Raw genomic sequence first — 8094 nt, forward strand, 5'->3', positions numbered from 1 at the left:
GCCTAGTGGTACACGCAACCTGGAGAATCGAGCTTTAGAAGAGGGGAACCTGCCCAATAATCTACATAGAGATTTTAAAGGCCAGCTGGGGTGGATGGAAGGGCTTCCAAGGACAGCTCTGACATTCTTGGCTGCAGTTATAGATCCAGATACGACGAGAAATTTTGCATTTCTCCATTGGTCATGCCACAGGAGTGGGTGGACTGGACCGTTTTGCAGAGTACACAGGGCTCTGCACCCTTACAAGTTTGAAGGCTTTCCTTGAATAAGTCCCCCACCCTTCTGCTTGTCTGTGAGCTTTCCTGGGGAACAGTCGGTGAAGGGGGGGAGGGGGATCTTGGGCTCACTGGAGCCCCTCCTCCCCGCCCCTCCACGTGCAATGTCAGCCATCCACACACAATGAGAAGCCAGTGGGAAGCCAGGGAGCTAAAAGGCCCCACCAACATTAACATGCCATACTCCAGACTGCCTAAATTGGTGGCTTTGGGAAGGTTGAGAAACTTGCCTTTCATTCTTTACAGGGTCCTTTCAGAGGGCTAAAAGCATACCACCAACCCACTGAGACATTGCTAAGATTCCAAGGTACGGTGCCGAACTTAATAGGACACGTGGCAACTCTTAGAAACACTTTGTAAATGAGGAAACTGAGCTCGAAGTTGTGTGACTTGCCTGCCCAGTATGTGTGCCCTCGTGGCCTCCTACCTCAAGGCAAGCAACCTGCTCACCTCTCACCTGTGGGTGGCTGACCCTTGCTTCTTTTGGAATCTCTTCCTGTTCACAGTGGCTAGGCTCTGCATAACAGCCATGGGGGAAAGCTTTGATCTGAGCCAGAGATAGCAATAGTCCAAGAGGTATAAAATCGAAACCATAATTAAGCCAAGGTCACTACTAGAGCCCAAGAAGGGTGGTGGGTGGTCATGGGGGAACACAGCAGGCTCAAATGGCTTTTCCGGGTCTGGAGTTCAAAGAAAGAATGAACAAGGAAAGCAGAGGGATCCTGTGTTCTGGGATAGTTGGGAGGTTTGGTACCTGGGGATTGGGGTCCTGGGAAGCTGCTGTGGTCCTTTTTAGGAAGAGTGACCATGCCCAGTGAATGTCCCCAAGACCCACAGCTTGTGACTCCTCCGCTGTTGCTTTTCACAGGGTTAGGTAAGGCTTCTTCCTGCAAAGCTGCATTGGTGTGTATTGTCTCTGTTGGGTGCCCCCATAACTCCTTTTCTACCAGCTAAGATGCTGAAATGTTTTCCAGCGGCGCCATCTACTGGCGGACTGAGGAGCACTTTCGTCTTAAATTCCCTCACTTGGGGCCCCCGGTGTGTATTCCTGGTGGCTAGCTGGTCAGTAATTTGTTTTAAATGGTGTTGGGCTGACAGGGTGTTGGGGAGCCCTGTCTTCCTATCTCCATCTTGAAATCAGAATAAGTACCACTTACAGAAGGAAGCGGTGGGGAGGATCGTCGGACTCTGCCCCCCTAGGTACAGGCAGTGTCTGGGTGTGGTGAATTCGGGAGGTAGAAGGTTAGCTGAGGAGTGAGGGGACTTAGTGTTGATCATGCTGCTGTCTTGTCACCTATGCTGCCTAAGTGACTGGGCCCAGTGACACTCACTCACCCACCAACCTGAACTTGCATGGAACAGGGTCTGTCAGTGCCCCATCGGGATAAGGACATGGGAAGCCATGCGATGGAGGCACAGTAACTGGAACGTTTCTGCAGATGGAAATACGTGCGGATCAGTGGACAAGCACAGCAGTCACACCTCTCTCTACCACATCAGTTCCAAGGGTTGAACTAGGTCGTTTGGATTGGCTGCAAGAACCTTTATCTTCGGAGCCATTTTTTATGACCTCCCCCCACCCCTGGGAACTGATCCTGGGTCCTCTGCAAGAGCAGAAGGTGCTCTTGGCCACTGTACCTCCCCCACCCCTCAACCTGTTATATTTAGAAAAAGGGTTTACATAGGTCTGGAACTTGCTGAATAGGCTAGGCTGCTCAGCCTCCCCCTGGATTGCCTGGCTCTGCCTCCCCAGCGCTGGGATTATAAGCAGATGTCACCACATCTGGCTTCTTGTTCTTTTTTTAAATATCAGACCCTCATGCTTACAGAGCACACACTTGGGGCTGGAGAGATGACTCAGTGGTTAAGAGCATTGGCTGCTCTTCCAGAGGTCCTGAGTTCAATTCCCAGCAACCACATCATGGCTCATAACCATCTGTAATGGGATCTGATGTCCTCTTCTGGTGTGTCTGAAGACAGCAATGGTGTATTTATATATATGAATTATATATATATACACATATATGTGTATATATATATATATATATGTATATATATATATATATATATAATCTTATTTAAAAAACAAGGCACACACTTTACCAAAGGCCTAGTGACTTTTTTTATTTCAATGTTTCTAGATTCTTAATGGTAAATGCTGTTGAGAAGGGGGCTTTCCAGCAATGCTGGCCATACAGTAAAGTGAATATGTGCCCTAAGCAGCCATGGCCGCTGTGAAGAGTGGCCTTGGCCTGTCCTTCCCGCAGGCCTTCTGTTTGCCTCTATGAAGTGGGAGCAGAACCTAGTACACATGAGCTGAGACAGCACAACACCTCCAGCAGACCCTGTCCCCAGCAGTGGAGACGGTCTTGAGGAGGGCCTCGAACCCAGTATGGCTTGCACTAGAAGATAACTGAACCCTCTCGGGGCTCTGGGCTCCATGAGCCTGTTTCTATTTTGCCTCACTGGTCACTTTTGAAACCCCTTCTCACAATGAGCACCTCTAGTGTGGATCACATGTTCTTGACCCATTTCTAGGCTCAGGGCTCCCCCAGAAGCACACACCTTCCACCCCAGGCCATGGGCCTGTTATTTTTCAAGCAGGTTGCTCTCACTATATAGCCCTGGGTTAGCCTGGTACTTACTGTGTAGAGCAGGCTGGCTTCTAGATCACAAAGGTCTGCTGGCCTCTGCCTCTCAAGCACTGGGTGGGACTGCAGGTCTGCACCACCCCAACATACTTCTTGACGCACCCTAATAGGACTATACCATGTGTGAGTATACCATGCATGCACACACACACATACACCTCTGCCATTGTGGTGCATATGGCCAGATTTAGGGTTACATGTTCGAGAGCCTGTGTAAAAGACGGCCCTCATAATTAGAGGAATTCAGTAGAAAGGATGAGCAGAATCTACCTTGCTTAAAGATAACTTTGACATTCAGAAGCATTGAGTGCTTGAAAAAGATCCCCAGGCTGACAGGAGATTCTGATGAGACTGATCTATCTCCACCCTAGAAACACAGCTGCCCTCTCTCCTTCCTGCTGTGGACACAGACTCTGCCCCTGAACCCAAGAAAGCTATGATCAAGCTGCCTGGTGGTCGGCACCTATAAGCCCAACACTCTACAAGCTGAGGCAGGAGGATCACATGTTCTAGGCCAGTGTGGGCTGTGTGAGGCCCTGTCTCTAACACGAGTGCAGCATGCAGCCCCGTTCCTTTACAGGCTCCTTAGGTGTTGGAGCCTGAGGTGGAAGCAAGCTGCTTTCCACTGTCTGATGACCCAGGGGGCCTGTGGGCAGGGAGGATGGCTGAAGCAGAGGTTAAGGGCAGGAAGGAGCCGCTCTTGCAAACAGTCATGGTGTCACATGCACAGCTGGTCTACAAGAGAGCAAAGGGCCTGGCTCCCTCCGAGAGGAACAGGTAGGCTGAAGGATCACGTCTGTCTCACAACCACACGCACAGATACTTCCCCATTCAGAGAAGTAAATTTGGTGAGAAGGAAGAGGAAGGGCAATGGCTAAGCCACACAGCTTGGCTGCGGAGGGAGGCTGGTCAGAGCCTGATACAAGATGGGAGAAATAGGAATCTGTAGGGTTTGATGGCTGACCCACTGACTTTGTACATATGGGGAGTAAGGACTGAAGAGACCAGGTATCCCTAAGTGTCTGTGGCACTGGGTAGATAGATGTAGGGGGCCATTGGCTTGAAGGAGTCTCTGAGTGTTGAGTTGGGCTATGGTGGCAGGCACAACAGCCCACTGTCAACAGAGGGACAAAGTCTTGAGCTGTGCAGGAACCATTGACCAGAGAACACAACTGACTATAGACAACAGCCAGGCCTTGGAGACTTCTCCAAGGACACTACTTCAGGGGAAGAAAGAATGGGTCTCCAGCAAGAGGGGAGTGACTCTCAGGTCTCTCAGAATGGCTGCACATGCTCTGGAGGTGATAGAGGCTGAAGACCCGGGTTACACAGAATGGGCGGGCAGGTGGGGGGGAGGCTTGGGTAGGGTACAGGTTCAGCCAACACGGCTATGGTCCCAATGAGGATGAATTGGGAGGTTGACCCGGCAAGAGTTCACACATTTGCATTCTTAAAAACAAGAGCCAAGGACAGAGCCTTGAACTTTCAAAGTTGGGCCAGATATTCTGAAGACAATGGTGTGCGTTCACCGAGCAGACCAGGGCCGGTCTGGAGGCCGGATCCTTTGGTTTTTTTGCCCTGGGGCTTTGAGGGCTGATATCAAAGGCCTTTCTCCTTTTGTTTATAGTTTTGTGTGTCCAGGCTCAGTCCTCTTCCTGGGAGTGTTTCAGTGCCTGCAGGCTAAAGTGGCTTTTTAAAAATAGCTAACAAAAGGGACTTTTTTCCCCCCAGGAGACAAAGGCATCCTTGCCCTCAGAGGAAAGAGTCCTGCAGAATCCTGTCTGAGTTCTTGTTGGATGTGACGCAGAGGTGCAGTGGAGCTAAGCCCCTTCCTCCCACTAGGTGCCTCCATCTTGTGTTCTCTGCCTCTGAGACCCTATGAAAATGGATGCTCATGAATGGTTAATGTGGCTCCTCTGTGACTCGTCCCAGGCTCATAGCCTGAGAGCTGGGCCCTAATCCTATTTCCTGGCACACCTGGAAGAGCCCTGTTGCTCAAAGAACCTCAGGCCCAAACTCCATTCTGATCAAGCTTCCCAAATAGCCTGGTCTAGTGGAAGCCTATGCCTGTATCTGAGACTTCAGGCGTTCTCTCTCATTGCTGCGTGAGTCTCAGAGGGCTGGGACACACAAGAGTGAAGACCTGGGTATCCATTCTTTACAGAAAGCCAAGCATGGCGGTGCTCACCTGTCACCCCAGCACCGAGAAGACAAAGAGCAGACAGGTGATGGTGAATGTGAGAGCCCGAGTCTCTGAACCAGCATCCCAAGCACAACAGTTAAAGGTGTGTGCTATCGCACAGGACCAGAAGACACACCGGTCTGTCCGGAACCTCTGCGTGGGGTCCTTCCTGTCTTGTTGCAGCCACTTGTTCCTGTGGACCAAAGTCGCCCCCCCCCCACCCCACTGTGCCAGAGACTCAAGGATGATTGTGTTTCTTCAAGTCTCAAGAGTGAACTTTGGGTTCCACCCAAAGGCAAGATGATGACTTGCCCTCTGGTGTCATGTCTACCGTGACAGACCCACCTGACCCTCTCATACCCTGCTGCCAACCAAGGCAGCCAAGACACCCAACGTGCCTGGAGATCAAGAGTGGCCTTCAGGAGTTTGCTGCACCTGGGCCAGCCACTGCCAAGGTCACAGATGCACACAAGCCTCTACACTCTTCCAGGAGGAGGTATGTCGGGAAGCCTGGGCCAGCTTTCTGTAGCTGCTCCCGGACACCGCCTCGCCCGACTGCAGGTTGTTGACGACATAGGAAGCTCTGGGATGGGAGAGGACCTAACTGCTGCCAAAGTAAACTCAGGGACTACGTAGGCTCTCTTTGATTCAACATGCTATTTGGGGACCAGAGTACATATTTATTCTTTACCCCCCCACACACACACAGCGAAACACGGTGTGCCTTGGGAGACAGACGGCTGCTTGCTTATTTTTCCGTGTTGTTTTTCACTGCATACCTGGCAGGAAACGATGTTTGAAGATAACACAAGGAGGTTGTGGAACTGTGTTTCCACCTGAGGGAAAGTTGTAATGCTATAAAAAGCAAAAACTACCACATGAATGGGGGATTTTCCTTCTTCCAAGGAAGCAAGCCGTTTAAAAAAAAAAATCCTGGGGGCTGGAGAGATGGCTCAGCGGTGAAGAACATTGACTGCTCTTCCAGAGGTCAATTCCCAGCACCCACACGGTGGCTCACAACCATCTGTAATGGGGTCCGATGCCCTCTTCTGATGTGTCTGAAGACAGCTACAGTGTACTCATATGCATAAAATAAATAAATCAAAAGTAAATCCCCAAATGGCTAAGCTGACAGGACACCTATTGTTGTCTGGAACAGAGGTGATGAAGCCCCAGGTAGTCCTGATCCAGTGTACAAATGATGCCAGGCATTCCTTTTGGCTTGCTGATGCTGAATGCTGTGTGCTGGTCAAAGCAGGTGCACTCGCGGGAGGCAGCTCCCATTCCTCCATGGAATAAACTCTAAGGGCCTTGCTATGTGCTGAGCTGTCTCCTAGACTCTAGAGACACAGCCTCCCCCAAGCCCCTTGAGACTGACTGTCTTCGCTCTACTGGAGTCTGAATCCCAGAGAGCTGATCGTGAAGGATCACGGAACACACCAGACTCTCGGGGCCAAGAGATCAGAAGACACGATAGGGATAAAGACCAGAGGGTGAGAGAGGGTGAGCGTTCTGTAACGGGCCACTGTCAGAGACCAAGGAAGGGGCGAGCTGCAGGGGCAGCTGAGGTTGGAGACTCTCAGGAAAGGCTAAGAAGCTGGAGACCCAGACTGATGGAGCAGGGTGAGGCAGTTGGAGGTGAAGATGCCATGGGGGTGATGGTTTTAGAGGGGTCACCACCGAGGCCCCAGCCACACCAGTGGCTAGTGTGGCGGAGTGAGGCTGCATACCCTGCTAAGGACATCTCTCCATAGCGCCACAGCCAGGTGGAGTGCCCGAGATTTGAGCGTGCCAGTCATTCTTCCCAGAGAGATAGTGAAAGGCATCCAACAGAGGGGTGTCTGGCGGTGAAGGCATGTCTCACCTTTCAAGGCCTCTCACTTGATACCACATCCCTTCCTGGAAGTCAAGGGATACAGAGCGTGGTGAGCACCGTGGTGCTCCTCAGAGACGTCTGCGTCTAAACCTTTGACCTCGTAGATGTGTGGCCTGGCCTCGGGGACTCTGCAGTGGGATTAAGGACATGGTTGTGCAGCTGTGTATGACCCTGGGCTGTGCATGGACACCAGGTAACTGTGAGAGGGTCTTTCTGAGAGAGTCAGGCCAGACCCCTGGAGGACAGGCGACCGTGGAAGTACAGAGTGAGGGGAAAGAAAAGGCGGTTTGTGGCCATAAAGCCAGCAGTGGGGAGGGCGAACCTTGATGATGCTGAGTTACAGGCCAGTCTGAGGATTCTCCCCAGGGCCTCCAGAAGGAAGCAGCCTTGCCCACACCTGGACTAATGCCTGGGTTCTCCTAAGAATGGACTTCAGGCTTTCTAAGCCATCAAACCCTCCATGATGTGTTCTAGGGGTCCCAGGTTTGGCACGGAAGAAAAGAATATTGGTCCCACCCTCTGTGTTGCTGAGGATTCTGGGTGGACCTAGCCACAGACACTTCTGTGTGCAGAGCAGAAAGACCAGGAGCTGAGAGGCAGACGAAACAAGCTCTGTGGGGAGGTGTTTTGCTGTTGTTGTTGTTTTGGTTTTTTTGTTTGTTTTGTTTTTCTTCATTCAGTTTTTGTTTTTATTTTGTTGATGCAGGGTCTCACTATGTAGCCCTGGCTGTCCTGGAACTTACTATGTAAACCGGGCTGGCCTTGAACTCACAGAGATCTACCCATTCTGCCTCCCCAGTGCTGGGATTAAAGGCACGAGCCACCCCATCACCACCATGTACTACCTGCATTGGGTCTTCTGCCCAAAGTTGTTCTATGTTCTACTCTATAAACTTAAGTCTCTCTCTCTCAGTGTATGTGTGTGTGTGTGTGTGTGTGTGTGTGTATGTGTGTGTGTGTATGTGTGTGTGTATGTGTGTGTATGTGTGTGTATGTGTGTGTATGTATGTGTGTGTGTATGTGTGTGTGTATGTGTGCGTGTATGTGTATGTGTGTGTACGATTTGGGCATTTTGCTGCACACATATGTATAGATGCAAATGTGCATTCT

Source organism: Micromys minutus (assembly GCF_963924665.1).
Source record: "Micromys minutus genome assembly, chromosome: 24".
Lineage (NCBI taxonomy): Eukaryota > Metazoa > Chordata > Mammalia > Rodentia > Muridae > Micromys > Micromys minutus.